Source organism: Cynocephalus volans, chromosome 9 (assembly GCF_027409185.1).
Source record: "Cynocephalus volans isolate mCynVol1 chromosome 9, mCynVol1.pri, whole genome shotgun sequence".
In the NCBI taxonomy this organism is placed as follows: domain Eukaryota; kingdom Metazoa; phylum Chordata; class Mammalia; order Dermoptera; family Cynocephalidae; genus Cynocephalus; species Cynocephalus volans.
The window spans coordinates 116602768-116621110 of NC_084468.1; positions in this window are offsets into that span (position 1 = coordinate 116602768).

Consider the following 18343-nt stretch of genomic DNA (forward strand, 5'->3'; position numbering starts at 1 on the left):
TAATCCTATAAGCAAGATACAATATAGACATATAGTCCTACCAGAACTTAAATATATGCATATCTTAATGTTGAAACAGAAATAGTATAGTTAAAATCCTCAGTATAATATAGGATTTTAATAAAAAAATTGTAGCGAACACATTACCTCAAGACACAGTAGTTACTTCTTTTCAGTAAATTGTCACATACTTACTATTTTTTTTTTTTCTTTTTTGTGACCGGTAAGGGGATCGCAACCCTTGGCGTGGTGTTGCCCGCACTGTGCTCAGCCAGTGAGCCCAGGGGCCATCCCTATAGAGGATCCAAAACCGCGGTGGGGGCGCCACTGCGCTCCCAGCGCCGCACTCTCCCAAGTGAGCCACCTGTCGGCCCCACATACTTAGTATTTCTGATAGTCAAGCAGACAAATTTCAGTAGAGTACTCTTTCCAATCAATGACTTAAAAACACTAATAAAAACTTCAAATCCACTAACAAACATTATTTCATATTCCATAACTTATAATTATAAGATTGTCTCAGGCCCACTCACAGACTGGGCCACAAACCCTTCACATGCCAGGCTGGGTCAGGAGACCCCTTCACGCATGTCAATAAGCTAGGTAACCCGCCACACGGTCCTTGGAAGCGGCAGATCTGGAAAAAACATGGCCATGTAGCGCAGGTGCCGGAGGCAGTAAAACACCATCCAAAGCTGCACTGCCGTGCAGGAGGCGCATTTACTCCACCCACACACACAATGTTTACCCGAACAACCCTGAACCGGCTCCAAGGCAAGGGGAGATGACCAAATTGTTCCATTTTCCCAACAAATCCCAAATACTTATATCTATGATCCGTTAATATTTCTCTTTAAGTTTCCCCTTAATCACCCTGTCTTAACTCAGTGTATGTTCTGTTGCCATGTGTTTCACCTCTACACACGAGTACTTGGATCTGCCTTGATTACTCATCCCACAGATGTATGCCATTCTGGATCTTTTTTGCAGGTTACTGCTAACTTTGGCTAAAACCTCAGTCTAGATTTAAACAAAATGTCAAATCAAACAATATTCTTATCCACTCCAGGTGTAAGTCCACACTTCCTTTCTCTTTCATGCTATCCTCTCTTAATATTGCTCCCATCTGTTGGCTACTGAGGGTGATTTCTCCCTCCACCACTTGTTTAAAAAGTGCTTATAGGCAGTAATATAACAAATTCATCCACTCTGAGGCAAATATGCAGAAAGAACCTCAGTTAATGATGTGGACGTGGATTCAAGGTCATTTTTAACTGTAATTTTAGCAATTATTTTATCTCCTCTCTGAGGCACACTAGTTGTTATGTACCTGTGTCTTCAATACACGTTATTATTGAGTGTGTGGAAAATAGAATAGTTTAATCAGGCCCGCTCACCTTGGATCCAGTTGGGGGTGGTGCAGCATATTCTCTGTAAACAAGTTGCGTGTGGGTGGAGTTAGTGAGCTTGTGCACAAATGTATCTTTTTATTTTGTTGCTATTCTTGTGTGTTCTTCAGAGTTTGTGAAGGAGGCTGGATGGCAGAGCTCCAGTCTAAAAATAGAGCATGTTTACTCTGCTAGAGGCTGCTCAGTTTTTCTTTGGGCTTTGCCAGTAGCAGTTGAGTTTTTGAGTTTCTCCTTGGACTGCTTAGCTCTTAGATGTGTGTGTGCTGAATAAAGACTACTCTTTCTTCAACCAAGCCTCCAAGGACCTTTTTTCTGGTTGCCTAGTTCATAACCCTCCATGTGAAGGGTTTGTGACTCAGTCTAATGGGCTTGAGGGGTCTGAGAGCTCCAGACCTAGCTCTACACTGAGGATGGAGTCTGGTGCAGAAATTCCACCATTCAGTCCAATAGTACTACTAAATCATCAGCAACAATGAATTTTTGTTTTTTATCTATTTTTCTTAAATCCGCTTTCTTTAATTTTATTTTTTTCTTGGTCAGATAATTAACCAATGTCACTTTCTCCGCTTCCCTAGTTTCACATTTAATGTATAATCCTACAACATCTATTGTCTAATATAGTTCAGGTGCTGTTATTTTAATGAGGAAAGAAACTAACAAGAATCTGGAAGTGTTACTAAATTGAAAAGATATGACCATAACTGCTTTGAGCTAAAATGGTTCACTCTTCTAAAACTACTGTTCAAGTATCTTTTCTCACGGTACAATGAAAGCACAATTTTATGGTAACAGCCAAAACGATTAATTGATTCAAAATAAGTAACACATTGCTACTTCCCCTGACATGAAAGTCTGAATCGGAGAAAACCAGCCCAATGCCACCTTTCTTTGATCAAAATGATTCTGGAAGCAGTTAGATTTAAGTAGACACCTTTTACAGCATCATGCCAAGAAGGTTAACTACTTTTTATGCTTCAAAGTCACTCTCACTGTCTAAAGAACAGCATGCCTAAATTGGAAAGGGCACATCTTTTTGGTTTTGCTGTTGTTGTCTGATTAATAGAGGAAGTCTAGCTTGTTGTTTTTGATGTTACTATTAACCATTCATGGTTTATAATTTTACATTTTATATTGTCAGAGGAGCAGCTCTATTTATTTGGCTTATATAGGTTCTATAAATGAAATGAAAGTTGGAATAAAATTACTAGAATTTATCATGTAATATACATTCATTTGCTGCACTGCATATAAATAGAATTATAAAACATTTACATCTCTTCTATTTTTCCTTTTTGGGGGAAGACAGGAAGTAAATTGCCAGTCTTAATCTGGATTGTTACTATCAATGAAAACATAAAACATTTATTGGAATTTATAAATAGGGTTCCTCATTTTTGCGATTGGAAATTGGAAGAGTCCTTGTCCTCCTGGGATGCTCTCTGCATTCAAAACTTTCACTTCTTCCAACCTAGAATATAAAATCCTCTACATCAGATTGAGTGAAACTGAGGTAGGTAAATCTGCTGGAGCCATTGCTGGTGGCTACTTTGCTGACTGCTGCCATTGACACTATCAGATGAGCTTAGAAAGAAGATATTCTGCTTCCTCAAGTGCACATCTCCTAAATCCTGGACTTTGTAATCATTCTATATTAATTTTCTTGATGCCACTTCTAAGATGTCAGCCAAGATACATCATTTTAACATTCATTGTATACAAAGATCAAAGAAAAAAAACCCAAATAATGTTGATGGCTACCTTAAAATGAATTGTTTAGTCCTTAGATATCCAGTGATGGAGATTTTATGGCCTTCAGTAGGCCCTGGATGCACTTATAAAAGTCTATTAATATTTGAATTGTGGCATAAAAGGTACCACAGACTTTGAAGCTTAAAATAACATCCTTTTGTTACCTTACAGTTCTGTTTTTCAGAAGTTTGGGATGGTAATAACTGGGTTCTCCCAACTAAGGTCACATGAGACCTAAATCAGTCAGCCAGGCTGGGCCCTTATCTGGAGGCTCTGAGAAAGAATCCTTTTCCAAGTTCATTCATTCAGGTCATTGGTCAAATTCAGTTCTTCAGGTTTACAGACTGAGGACCTCATTTCCTTGTTAGTCGTGAGCCAAGTTCTGCTTTCAACTCCTAAAGCCTTCCCACATCTCTTGGCACATGGCGTCTTATACCTTCCAAACCAGCAATGGCATACTGAATGGCTCAAACCTCGTGCTTTGGGTCTGATGCCTTCTTCACCTCTCTTCTTTATTACCAGAATGTATTAGAGTTTTATCAACTTTTTATTTTTATGTCTAAAAATTCTAAAAAGGTAGTCTCTTTTATATTGGACTGGAGAGAAAACATGCTTCAATCAATCTCCCTTTTGATAATTAAATCAAGAGGATTGTCACTGTTCACATGTTATATTGTATGGAAAATAATATAGAAAAATACTGTCTAAAGTATCTTCCAGAGCAGAATTGGTCCTGGAAGATTCTAAGAGACCTTTGAGGTTGTAAAGCTGTTGTCAACAAATGTCTTACAACATCTGGGTGAATCTCATCTATATCTATGACTTCTACAGAAGAAATTTCCCTAGACTGTTATAGCTTTGTAGTGATATATATATATATATATATATATCACTACAGATATATATAAATATATATAAATATATATATAAATATACTTAATATAAATTTAAGTAAATATATATAAATATATATATCACACAGATATATATATATAAATATATATAAAACCTAATGCCTAAGTATCTGACACATGACCAGGTGTCCCTCTCACAAGAAATTTTTTTTTTTTTTTGTCTTTTTTGTGACCGGTGCTCAGCCAGTGAGTGCACCGGCCATTCCTATATAGGATCCAAACCCGCGGTGGGAGCGTCTCCGCACTCCCAGTGCCGCACTCTCCCGAGTGCGCCACGGGCTCGGCCCACAAGAAATTTGTTTATGCTTGTAGGCCATAGTCTGACCTGTGTCCAGTTTATTCTTCACAAGATAGCCACTCTTTAGAAGATCCTTGACTGGGAAAGCAGTTATGTGTTTCAGTCAGGTGAGACAAAGAGGAGGCAACTCAACAAAACACATGAAATAACAGAAACAGTTTATAACTTACAGATCCTAAAAGAGAAAAGAGCAGCAGGCCTCACAGAATCAATGAGTAGGGGGAAACCATCTGGCACACACATGCTCAACCAGCAGGTGGGGAGCAGGAGGGAGAGAGCGTAGGATCTGTAGACCAAAGCCTCTATTGAGGGCCAGATATCTCCCCAAGCAGATTTGACATGGGAAGCTCCAATGGGTGGGTTTGAAGTAAGCAGGCATGTGTTCCATGGGTTCTCGCTGGGACTGAGACGGGGTTATTGCAGATTATCTGAACAGTCCATGGGCTGTGGAGGCCAGTGGGATGAGTCAAAGAGGCTGTATCTAGAGACATAGTGTCTAGATGGTGGTAGTATAAGGTAGATATCTGGACTGATACATTCAGGGACTGCGAAGAGGAAAAGAACAACAACCTGAGTCAAGGTTGACTAGACCCTGCTTGTCTCCCGAGAAAGTCCAGTTTATATTCAAAATGGATGCTGAGGCAACATATAATTATAAGAATTCAGTATAAAGTCCTAGAAATAAAACAGGAAAACGGATTTTACATGAGCCCCCTAGGAACAAATGCATTGATCTCTGGGGTAGGAGTGCACATACTTGCATTTATGCCTACCATTTAGTCTTACGAACATCTTCAGAGGTTAAAGTTTGAGAACAGTTGTCTTAAGTAGCACAGAAAGTATTAATCTTTATTAAGATGAGTAAAGAATCATTTGTCTATGATTTTAATTTATAGGTAATTATCTGTTTTTTTTTTTGCACAATCAGAGTGTTGGGCTAAAAAATATACAGTATTATCCTTTTGTACTGGTAAAAAAAAAGCTGTATTTTCAAAAAATGATGCAGTTTTCCAAAAACTTACAGAAAAAATAGATAAAATATATGCTTTTCCAATTTATACATCATAGTAAATTACCTTGTAATCTTAGTATTGGTTTTTAAAGTATTTGCAAATTTTCTTTTAAATTCTAGTTTATATTTAACTATTTACTTTCATGCAATGATGAAATATTCATACTCAGAGATCATTCTCTTTTGTATGATAAAAATGCAAAATTGCACCAGAAAAGGTGATTTTTTTAGCCTTTCACAAAATTATGTAAAACCAAAATTCATTAGTTTCACTTTGGTTTTTCATTCAGTTTTAGTGAATATAAAACTGTTAATTTAACAATGTGCAGTTTAACATTTCTCTGAGAAATATTTGAGAAGTGGATGTCTGACTCAACTCTTCCTAACAGGAAGACAGACAACTTCATTTCAAGAGCTTCATGCATATCATAATTTTCCTGCTGAGTTATCTATTACCCTGTAGGATCATAAGTTATTTCTATATTATATAAAATTCAGTATGCATTAAAGGTGACATATGTCATTTGGGGGCTTTATTATAGTTCATCTAACAAATTGTAAGGACAGTCAAGTCAAAATGAGATTTCAGAATGCAAAATAGTATTCATGCTGTTCTATTACATGCTCGTTCTGTCCCATTGTGGGGATGCCTCCTTAGAGGGAAGTATAAAAAGTATCACTTAGTTTTTTTCTCACTAAGTACTACCTGTACCATTTGTGATTCTGTAACCTCGGTTTAAATGTCTTGCAAATTGAGTCATGTCTTATGAAGACAGATACCATCATCTGCAAGAAAAATACATGGTTAACCACAAACTATGCTCTTCACATATGGCTAAACATATTTCCTAATATGATTGGTAAAAATAGATGTTTCTTCTCTTTGAGTCTGCATCTTTCAATGTGTTTTAGGTATATGACTAAGAATAAAAATCCTTCTTATCTGAGAAAGGTAACAGATTAAATTTGAAATGGTGCTTTTATGCAAACCCCTAAATATGATAACATATTTGCAAGCAATAGCCCTAAAGAAAAGCTTTCTATTTTGCTCTTTGAAACACTCCGTTACTAATGGTTGGACAATCCTATTATGTTTGTTTAATAATAATATATATTATATATATCCATATATATACATACAGACATGGATATATGTGTGTGTGTGTGTGTGTGTGTGTGTGTGTGTGTGTGTGTGTGTGTGTGTAAAATCATCATATACAGAATGCTACTCTATACTGGTGGAATCAACAAGTAAATAGTGAATGAGAGAATATAGTTCTTGTGAAACTCATATTGAAAAGGGGAAAACAATAAGCACGTATTGCATTTTAAGCAACAAAACTGAAACTGCACCAAAAAAATGAAAATTTTAATCAGTTATCTATTTAAATAGTAAAGAATCCAGAAGCAGAAGAATAAGAGATAGAATATGAGTAAACACAGCCATGAAAGAATTTTATTGAGTGAATTTTTAACTCTTTGGAACAGAAATGTATTGAAATCAGCTCAGACGAACACATAAGAAATATATTTAAATTTCACAATAACTGGAATATGGTCATACAGTCACTGTCTCTGTATGTATTTTTCTTATGATTTATGTGATTAATTTCCCAATATGTCCCTTGTTCTATCTCTTGAAAGCTGTCACTTTGGATTGCGCATAAGCTAATATGAACCAACACACACTGAACCTCTCTAATATTACTTCTCAAGTCCTCATTTTTACTTAACGCACTCAGTTTCTGTATCCAAACCAAATTTATAGAAGAAATAATGTCTTTGGTATTTGGCCCTTCTTGGATGACATGTCACGCCCTTGGAGCAATCATTTGTGGTTAGGATAATAAGACAACCTAAAAAAATCAGGTGCTACTTGGTCAACCCCTTCAGCGGGGAGTATGGTGTGTAAGAAAGCAATATCTGGCCTTGATGGTAAAAATAGTCAATTGGAAGAAGTATTAAATCTAGAGTTTATTTAAATGCATCCAATTGAGCTGTAAAGGAGAGGTGGTTTGTTTTTTTTTGTGTGTAGAGAAAACGTTCATCGTTAGATAATTTGTAAGTGATGCATTAAAAATTCTTGTCTGTGGGATTGAATGGATTAATCGAACTGATGTCATGAGAATAGAGTATGATGCAGTGAGGAAAGAAAGTGAAATTATCTACAGAGTAAAGTTCCTTTATCTCATGGTTTTGAGATATATTATGGCTTTGGAAGCCAATAATTAGAAGGGAAAAAAATATAGTATATAGATAATGCATTGTTGAAGGGTGAGTTTTGATTCTTTATTATAATTATTATTGATTGTAGTGATTTTAGAAAAAAATAAAGGAGAAAGAAGCAGAAATAGAAGATCATTTTCAATAAGAGAATTGGAGCAAGGTAAATATATCTGTTGGGAAAATGGAACAATTTGGTGAGGCTCCCCTTGCCTCAGAGCTGGTTCAGGGTTATTCAGTAAACATTGTGTGTGTGGGTGGAGTAAGTGTGCCTGTATGGAGGCACCACTTTGGCTGGTGTTTTACTGCCTCAGTCACCCACCCTTCGTGGCCATGTTTTTCGAGACCTGCAGCTTCCAAGGACCATATGGCCGGTTGCCTAGCTTATAGACCTGCATGAAGGGGTCTGGTGACCCAGCCTGGCATTTGAAGGGTTTGTGACCCAGTCGGTGAATGGGCTTGAGAGGTCTGGAAGCTCCAGACCCAGCCCTAGCTAAACATTGGTCCAGTTGGTGCAGGATTACTGGCAGGTAAAAGAGCCGTGACAATTATCATGTTCACCTAGCTTTACAACTGGCATCACATACAGGATTGAGAGCTAGACAATTGGCACTGTGAGGATTCCAGGCCTTAGCCTTAGCCTTGCAGTAGCCAGACAATATCTTATTACATGTCCCCATCTATAGCACAATGTTACATTTTAGTACAGGGTCACCTCGTTGTACAGATAGCAATAACCCCAATAATGAAACTATAATGCATTATAATGTTTAAGTAATTCTTCCTATTAGTTTTGCTCCATGATCTCAGTTAAAGTATTTTGGGCCATGAGTAGATCACATTTGAAATGAACATGACTGGACTACTGCAAGCATGAGCTCTATAATATAATAGTTAATTCTAAGAGGATTATGCCACAGAATAACTATCCTCACCTGTCAATAACCTCCTGCCCTAATCTATCAGTTTATTTATGCAATAAATATTTGCCACAACTAGAAGTGCTTTACATTTACTAAAGGCAAGCAGAGCAGAATTTCAAAGAACTTCATGTCCATCTGTTGTAATCAGCAGAATGAATGCTTGACAACTACATGTTTGTTTCAATGCACTTTTACCCTTATGCCTTTGCTAATATCTTGCAGATCAAAATGAACTTTGATTTATCAAAGGTCTGTGACTAATGCATCATGTGTGGAAGGGAAAGACAACATCCAACTTTGCTTTAATACAATATTTCTTCAGGTAAGTGTGAACTAAGTTCATTCTCACTCCTCATCTTTAAAAAAGATCCAAATAATAAGTCTGATTATTTTTATCATTTAAAAAAAAATCCATACTCCCTGAGCTTTAAATATCATAGTATAACAGTGTTTTGAAATTTAGGGAAGAAAAAAATGGAAGTGAAAAGCTAATAAACTAGGCAAGACAGTGGGAGGCAAAAGGAAAGAAAACTAGAAATATTTTAAAGTTTTTTTGTGTTGGTTATAAAGATTTTGATTTTTAAAGATATCATTTTGAACAAAGGAATAAATAAAAGGATGATAACTTTGCCTGTTATTGAAAACTGTAATTGCAACTTCTAATATAACTTAGCAATGGGTACATAATTCAGTTGATTGCACTTTCCCACTCAAGTCTCAATAAAAAACAAAACAAAAACTCCTTGTAAAATACAAAACTATTAATATCAGCCCATCTGTAATAATAACTGTAGATCCAACTTTCAAATAAACCACAACCACAACAAAAATATTTGGTCAGCTAAAACTAAACAAGTCCTTGACCAATTGTCCAATGTGGTATTCTTTTTTAAGTAGGCTGCCATTGGCTGACTCCTCTCCCACCCATGACAAAAAAACACATTATAAAAACATTCCATTGCTACATGGACACATTTATTTATAATAGAAGTTTCAAATTCTTAAAAGTTCTGTATATTTTATTTCCATCAGTGAAAATGTGTTTTAATGCATATAGGATGAGGAAGTTTCAAGTTTATCTTGAGTTAAGAACTAAGCAAAGAAAGTAGAAAAATATCTAAATTCATAAACCCAACAAACCACAATTGAGTGCTTGCTAGAATTTGAGAATTAGACTATCAGCCAAAATTAAGAACAGCCATACACCTCATCTATTTGCAAGCACAATCTCTATTTAGAGTTCCTATAACTATACAAGACTTATCAAGAAATAAGTAAAAAGGAGATCCATATGCACTCAGAAAGAAAAGATTACTTATAAAAATCATTAATACTGGATTCACAAAATCATTTTAAAAGATCTTGGGATTCCCATATCTAGCATTATGGTGAACTAATGTACAAAAAAACAAATCAAAACAAAAACAAAACAAAACAAAAAAAGTATTGAGGAAAACACAAACTAAAAATCAAAAATAAGTAATAAAAATATTTAAGTTAATCACTGACCTAAGAATATGGAATCCCAGGGGCCCAAATCAAAGTGAAAGTAAGAACTCTTCTAAGTAAGCAAGTTCTCTAAGCATTTTCACCCTTACAGTAACAGAGAAAAACTTGTAACTTGAGTCATTCTTTTGATAATTGCATAGGCATAGAGATAGGAGCTAAAGCCTACACCCCTTCTTCAGTAATGGAGGGGTCTAATGAAACACTACTCCAGTAAGCTGACCTTAAATGCGAACACCCTCAGAGTAAAGGTGAAGAGCAAGACGTGATCCTGCTGCACAGAAGTGGTCAGGAAGAAAATTTGCCTGTCTTGAATTTGTGGCTAATATAAAACACACACATACACACTCAAAACCTTTGAATATTCACATGCAATCACTAAATATCTGAAAGCACAATTCAAGCACTATATGGCATTAAATAGAATATTCACACCACCAGTGTGGTTTAAGGCCGTGTGATTTAAAGTATTCAAACTATAGTGGTTTGTGCTAAACAGTCATGATAAACAGTGACTGGAAGAAGCAAATGCAAATCCTGTTGGAGGAGCATAACTTCTATTTAACCTTAAATGATTAACAAAGAAAAATACCATGAGCATTCTCTCATAATCAAAATTCACTGAATAACAAACAATGGATTCTGCAGAAGCAAGGAGATATCAAAATTAGATCAGCATTGAGATTAGATATTAAATTTATCAGGAATAGAATATAAAATATTTACTGTGCATCCTCTGTATTAAGATGTGAAAAGTTCTGGAAAATATGAGCGAGAAAGAAAAATTATACAAAATGACAAACATTTGAGAAAAACAAATATAACATCCAGAAATGAACTATGTAATCAGAGACAATCAGTTGACTATTTGTACATAATAGGTGGACTATTAATTTTAATCACTTTAGTGGAAGATCTATAAGGAGCTTGGTGAGTAATTTAACAGCAAACCTTCACCTGTCCTTGCAAGTACTGACTTTTTTATTCAAGAAGCTATAAAAATAATAAAGGGAATGGAACATTCATAAGCATTCAAAATTTTCTTAGAGAAAATGATTAATTATTAGAACCACATTAATTTAATATAGATCTGAAGATAATATCTAGAATATAGCACACACGAAGAAAAGAAGAAAGATGTGACATAAAATTTAAGAAACATAAAGATAAAGGGAATATGTTTACTTAGAGCTCTAGAGGAAAATAATTAGATTATAGAAAGAATGAAGAAGTGGCAATTTCTGAAGAGGCGATGCTTTTCAATGTTCTGAAAAACACTATATCTCACATTTTGGGAAGCCCAGAATTTAATAAAGATAAAAAAAAAAGAGAGACAGATACAGACGGAGAGACAGAGAGACCATCTGAACACAGTAGGAGAGGAACATAACCACAACTAAAATGAAATGGTCATGACACTGAAGGCTTATTTCTCAATAGCAACAATGATTGCTGGAAAACACTGAAACATTTTTAAATTGATAATATAAATAACCATGCATCTTGAGTTACAAACCCATGGAAATTATCTTTCAAAAGGGTAAAATAAGATAACAGACAAACTAAAACTCAAAGAAATCACCAGCTACTGACATTCCTTGAAGAAATTCTAATGAATATATTTCAAGAAGGTGAACAATCACAGTGGAAAGGTCAATGTTGCAAAATTATTAGAATTAATTAATGCTTCAAAAGAGGACAGACACGAGAAAAATATAAACAAATTAAATTCTTACAATGTGGCAACAAAAAAATTATTAGAACATAATATAAGAGATTACACGGATAGTAGCTATGAAACATTTATTTCTGCGCATCTCCCAGAAAGGTAATACAAAAATTTACTAAAAACTATGTAAGAAAATTTGAATAAGGATCAACAATATTGTTTTCTAGAAATAAAATATTCAATATCAAAATGCTACACATTTTTATAACTTAATTGTTGGTTTACTTTTATAGAAACTGAACTGTTAAAATTATTCTAATTTTATCCCGATAATAGCCTGAAAAATTCTAAGACCTTTTTGAAAAAGAATTATAATGAAGAAGAATCTTTTTTATGGAAAATTAAAGTGTATTAAAATATGAAATAATTTTTGGTATTTTATTGAAATAGCAAAGTTAATGTGAAACCTAAATAAATACATATCTTGCATATAACTTTACATATACATATATAATACACATATACATGTTATGCAACAATGATTTAAAAATATTTATGATATAGTAATATATGTGTATGTATTATATAACATATCCATATACCTATAATATTAAAGATAAAACAATGTAATATGCTAATGGTCCAGAATAAAAATATCTAAATACATTATATGTTAATAGTGTATTTTTTGTTTTTACTTATGATAAATTATGTATTACATAGTATACATTCTACAATGTACCCTGCATAGCTAATATTATGTGTGATAAATTAAATATCATGCTATAGTTTATCATCTATATTGTATTTTCATCTTATTACATGTATTTTGTATTGAATATATACAATATAGAACATGTAATACTCATAGCCCAGTATATTAGTCCTTTTCTGTTGCTTTTAACAGAAATACCTACTGGGTAATTTATAAGAAAACAAAATAGATTGCTTAAAGTTTCAGAGGCCGGGAAGTCCAAAGGGATCTCATCCAGTGAGAGTCTTCTTTGGTTTGACATTGTGAGAAAGCCCGCAGAACCATGCCCATGACTACCATTAAACCATACGTTTATTAATCCATTTAGTAGTGCATGATCTTCACAATCTAATCATCTCTTCAAAACCTCATTTTTCAGTCAGCACAATAGGATTTCCCACTCTTAGCATTGTTACAGTGGAGATTAATTCTTAATGAGCTATGAGGGGACATCCAATCCATAGCATCCACGAAGAATTACTAATTTATAAAGCTAAAATATGACCAAATAGAAAGACTAAATGGACTCCCTATAGCTAAAAAGAGATGCTGTAATGCTACCAAACAGAACCAAATAGCCATAGCATAACGAAGGGTGAGAAACATATTCCCACACTTACAATATATGTATGTTACTAACTGTCATGAGGCTTTTTTTTTTTTTTTTTTCCTTTCTGTAATTTAGCAGAAATCAGCTCCTGGAAAATAATGTAGAAACAGCTTCAGCTGAAAATTTCCCAACTGACCTTCAACAGGCCATCTGGTGCAAGTTTACTGACCTCCCCCCTTTATTTTGAGGTCCCTCTGCAGCTCCAATGGCTTCACAAACATCCCCTCTTGATAAGAGGCCACAACCTCCAAACTAGCTTTGTCTCGTTTATACAGACTGCACAGAAAGTGTCTTTTGTGCCTTGTAGTTACCTTTGGATGTCAGGAGAAAATTCCACCTCATTTTAGTACTAACTCTCCACCCTAAAATGAATATGGGACATCTATGTTTCTCTACTGTGAATGCACATGATTTCCCTCATAAAAATTTGTAGAATTCCCCTGAGCCTACTAAATATATATGCATGTAAAGCTGACCCTGCAGGACATAAATACTATTTTCTCCCTACTTCCTGTGGAGTGCACATACATTCAGATTTCCCCAGAGTCTGTGTTCCCCAATCTGCAGATTGCCTTTTACCCTGAAAATAAAGTTGATCCTTTTCTTCTGCTGAGGATCTTATGGTCTTTGGTTAGTACTAAAATAAATTCAAATTTTATACAGTAGCTGAAGTTAAAATGGCATAAATCTGAACTTCCCAACTTAATCTTAAAAAAAAAACAGAAAAAAAGACTTATAAAACCACAAATAAATAAATAAATAAATAAATAAATGCCACGCTCTGAGCAAAATAAGACAGAGAACATCCAAACTTGAAATTACTTGTAAGTAGAGAAACAAGTACCAAATTCCAATGAATGTGATTCTGTTTCATTCTCCATCCTCAAGACTTCTCAACCATAAGTGCAGTTTATAAAAGAAAACAAAACAAAACATAAACTAAAATAAGCTTTGCAGAAAGCTGAAAGTGGAAATAGCCCAAATCTTAAAATTAATCCAAAACCATAGCCAGAAAGAGAAAAAACCCAAATTTCTCTCTCTCACTTTTATGGCCATTAGAAATTTGAAAGTAAGGAATTGCTCAAGGGATGATTTGAAGATGTCAATAGGACACAGAGGCCAGCTTGAAGGGATTTCTACTATCCAAATCTGGAACAATATGGGCACCAACATAAACAACAAAATTAAAGGACTAATTATTGACTTACAAGAAATCCATAAGCCTGCATTTTTATAAACAAATAATTATATTGAGATGAAGGGTGAAAATCTACATTAGGATTTCACCAAATAAATTTAAAAGACGTAATTCCATTGGAAATCACCATTTGGCAATTATACAAGTCAGAATGGTGGACGGATGCCATTCTAGTATATTAAAATTTGAAAAATCATAGAAAGTATTTCCCCCAAGGCATTAATGACAAAGGAAAATACCAAATTTGCAGTAGAGAAAAATGACTGAACACTACCATAATGAAATGAATCACACCTAATAAATTTAGAGGAATGATTTAAGTAGATAATAACAATTTGGAAATCATGAAAGTAAAAATTTTCAATGGGTAGTAAAATTTGTGGATGAATGATAAATAATAGGATATTGACATAATCTCTAAAGATATCTTTCTAAGAAAATTTTTAATTTATAGGGAAACAGTAAATTTACAGTGGAAATATAGTAAATTTATAGTAAATTTACACTGTAAATAGATACCACCTTCACTAACTGATCAAGGTTAATACCATCAATAAGAATAAACTAATATCATGTAACTTCTGAAGATGCATTGAAAAGAGTAAAATACCACTTCTGTTGTGTTCCTACCAAATGTGCATGCCCTGAATCTAATTTTATGGAAGGATCAGACAAGCACATCATAGCCAGCACTTAAGCTTCACCCAATACATAACAAATACTGTTCAATGAACTGGAGTTTCAGGGATGGAAGCTCAAAAACAAAGCAAAAATTTAAAACTAACAAGCTTGCTAATTTCACAAAGTTTTGTTTCAGTTGTATAGGATATAATTAATAAATAAACATAAGCATAGCAGGTAACCATGAACAAATTGATTTGATATGACAACTGTGTAGAGGTTTTTATTTATGACTGGATACCTAAGAAAGTTCTCCCTGAGGAGATCGTATTTCAGTTGACACTTCAAGATTAGAAAAACACTTGAGAAGATTTGGGTAACGAGCATTTCTGTCTGAGGTACCACCTTGTACATCGACCTGAGAATAAGAAGTGTTTGGCATTGTGGACAACTGATATAGTTTGGTTACGTTGTCCCCCCCAAACTCACATCAAAATCTGAGCCCCAACTTGTCAATGTTGAGAGAGGTTTGGGTAATGGAGGGCGGATCCCTCTTGAGTAGACTAATGCCCTCCCTGGGTGTGGGGGTACTGAGTGAGTTCTTGTTTAAAGGACCCTGGTACCTCCATCTCGCTCCCTTTCTTCCTCTTATCATGTCCTTTTGCACCCACCGGCTGCCTGCCACTTTTCACCACGAGCAGAAGCAGCCTGAGGCTGGCACCAGACGCATGTGTCCCAGAATTGTGAGCTAAATAAACCTCTCTTCTTTATAAATTACCCAGCTTCAGTTGTTCTGTGATAAACAACAGAAACAGACTAATAGAGCAACCAAAAACATTTATAAATATCTATCCAGATGCTAACAAGCAAAAAGAAAAACAAGTGAGATGGGGAAAGAGAGATAAGCGCTTTCAGAAAATACTACATAGAACAGGTAAAGAAAGCTGCATTTTAATCATGGGTATCTATTTAGAATATGAAGCTAGCAGTGATCTGATCTCAGTAAAACATTTCTATGGCTGCTGAAGAGGAGCCATCTGGGGTGGAGGAGGAGTAAGGGAGTAGGGGGTGAGTTGTGAGCTGTGGCTGGGGAAGCGGGGTACAAAGGAGAAAAGTCAGTTGTTAGTTTATGGCAGTGCTCCAGAGTCAGGCAAAGTAGTAGCAGAAGAGATGCACACAACTGGGCAGGCAGATTTAGGAAAGATTTAAGAGGTCAAGAGCCAGGTGCTTTCAATTGTAAAGATTTTTTGTTTTTAACTTTTACAATGACATTTAAAATATCTTCAAAATTTCTTATAATGTTTAAAGATGGATGGTTATCACTGTTAGAAGTATTGAGACAAAACATGTTTTTTGTAACTTTTAACATTTATTAATAAAGTATTTTATCCTTCACATGTTGCACTGTCAAATTGAGTGATTCAAAGCTGTCTTCAGTGAGAGCAGGTGGTAAAACAAAAGACAGCAGGAGAACTGGAGCAATACTTCCTTATGTAAATCTGTCAAAGCAACATTTAGGCTCTAAGTCCAATAAAATCTCTATAAAACTATAGTAAATATCAACTTCTGAAAACGTAGGAATACAGCTGCAAAACTGCATTCCTCATTACAATGATGATGTGAACCTAAAGAACAGGTACTTGTTTTTGCTTGCATATGAGTTTGTGTTTATCATAATGGGTCATACAATATTTGTGATTAAGTTTTAAAATTAGACTTTTGAGACAAAAGACTAGTAATAGATATCTTGACTTAGTTGTTGCAGGATCATTTCAAAATTCTCTCCATTTCAAAGATGCACTGTTTTCAACATGGCTATTATCATATTGAGTGGGAATTGATATGTGGAGATTTTCCTTGAGTCTGTTAAAGTAGTTTAGTCATTCAAGTATCAAAATATTTTCTTCATAATGCCACCTCTTCTCTAAATGTTCTGCACAGTATATACCGTATTGTCAAATGAAGACATTTACTCATGTACCTCAAGGACTTCATTTGCGCATGAAATGGAGTAGGATAATGTATAGAAATAAACTTAACAAAATATCGATAATACCATTTTCTTTTGCTCTTTTCATACAGTATAGGTAGCATTATCTTTTGCACTTTGTCCCTTGACTACATTAAAAGCCTTAGATGAGATGCTAGGGAGGAGAATGTTGATAAACAATGTCAAAAAGGAAGGAATGAAGGTATGAAAGATGCAAGGAAGGAAGGAAGGAGAGAGAGAGACAGAGAGAGACGGTGGAAGGAAGACAGAAATTTCTTTCAGCTATCAGATTCAATCAGCCAACTGTATGAACTGTTTAGAAACTCACTACTTTTTCTCACCTGCGCACCTGCTCTCCTACTCGATCCACTATCTAGCAATAGCCTCCTGGTATTTTCTGCCTTCAATACCGACTGCCTACAGCGTATTCTCGGTGTATCAGCCAGAGGGATTCTGTGCTGAAAATCCTTAAATAGCTTTTATTCTTCCCCAGGGTAAATTCAATTTCGTCACACCTAAATCTCTACAAAACCTGGCTCTCAGTGTCTCCCTTACCTCATTTCCTGTAAGCCTCGATCTGTTTTACTGCTCTCTGGCGGCATCAGACTCCTAGTCATTTTCAACCATACTGTAGGGAAAAGGCAGAAGAACGGTCAGGGCGCCTCAGATGTTCAGAATCTTGCCGGGCAACTGATGTAAATGTCCACGTGCACCCAGGCGTTCCTTGTTATTGTCTAATGTGACCGAGCATGTGCGTCCAGGTTTTTGTTTTTGGTTTTTGGATTATGGACTTGAGTAAAAAGGGCTAACAGCAGAGATGCACGAAGCTTCTAGAGGACGCTCCGGGAAACCATATTATGTCGACTGCTCCTAGCTCTGGATAAAGCCTATTATCTCTTCACCAGGGCTCCACGGACCTTTTCCTATGACCTAGCTCCTAGACCTGCGTGTGGAGGGTTTGTGACCCAGTCTGGACAACGGGCCCATGGAGTCTGTGAGACCTAGCCCTAGCTCTACACATACCAAGCCAGATCACGGACCTTGCAATTTCGTCTGCCTTCCACCTAAATAATTGGATGTCAAATATATGCTTGCCTTTCTCTCTCTCCCCTTTCAAGTTTCTGCTAAATACCTTCTTAAGACAAGCATTTTCTGATAATCCTAAATAGCAAGCGGCATAATCACCTCAATATAATTGTGCTCTAACCATTTATCTTGCTTTATTTTTCAAGTATTTATCACTGGCTGACTGTAAACTCCATAAAAGCAGGAGCTTTGTCCATTTCACCCATGCGTTTGTCCTGGTAATTTTGAAAACTTGGCCCATAGTAGTAGTGTCTGTCTGTCTGTCTGTCTGTCTGTCTGTCTGTCTGTCTCTCCCTCCCTCCCTCCCTCTCTCCCTCCCTCCCTCCCTCTCTCCCTCTCTGTTCCTCCACCTTTTATGAATTCCTGTGTATAAATCCTTAA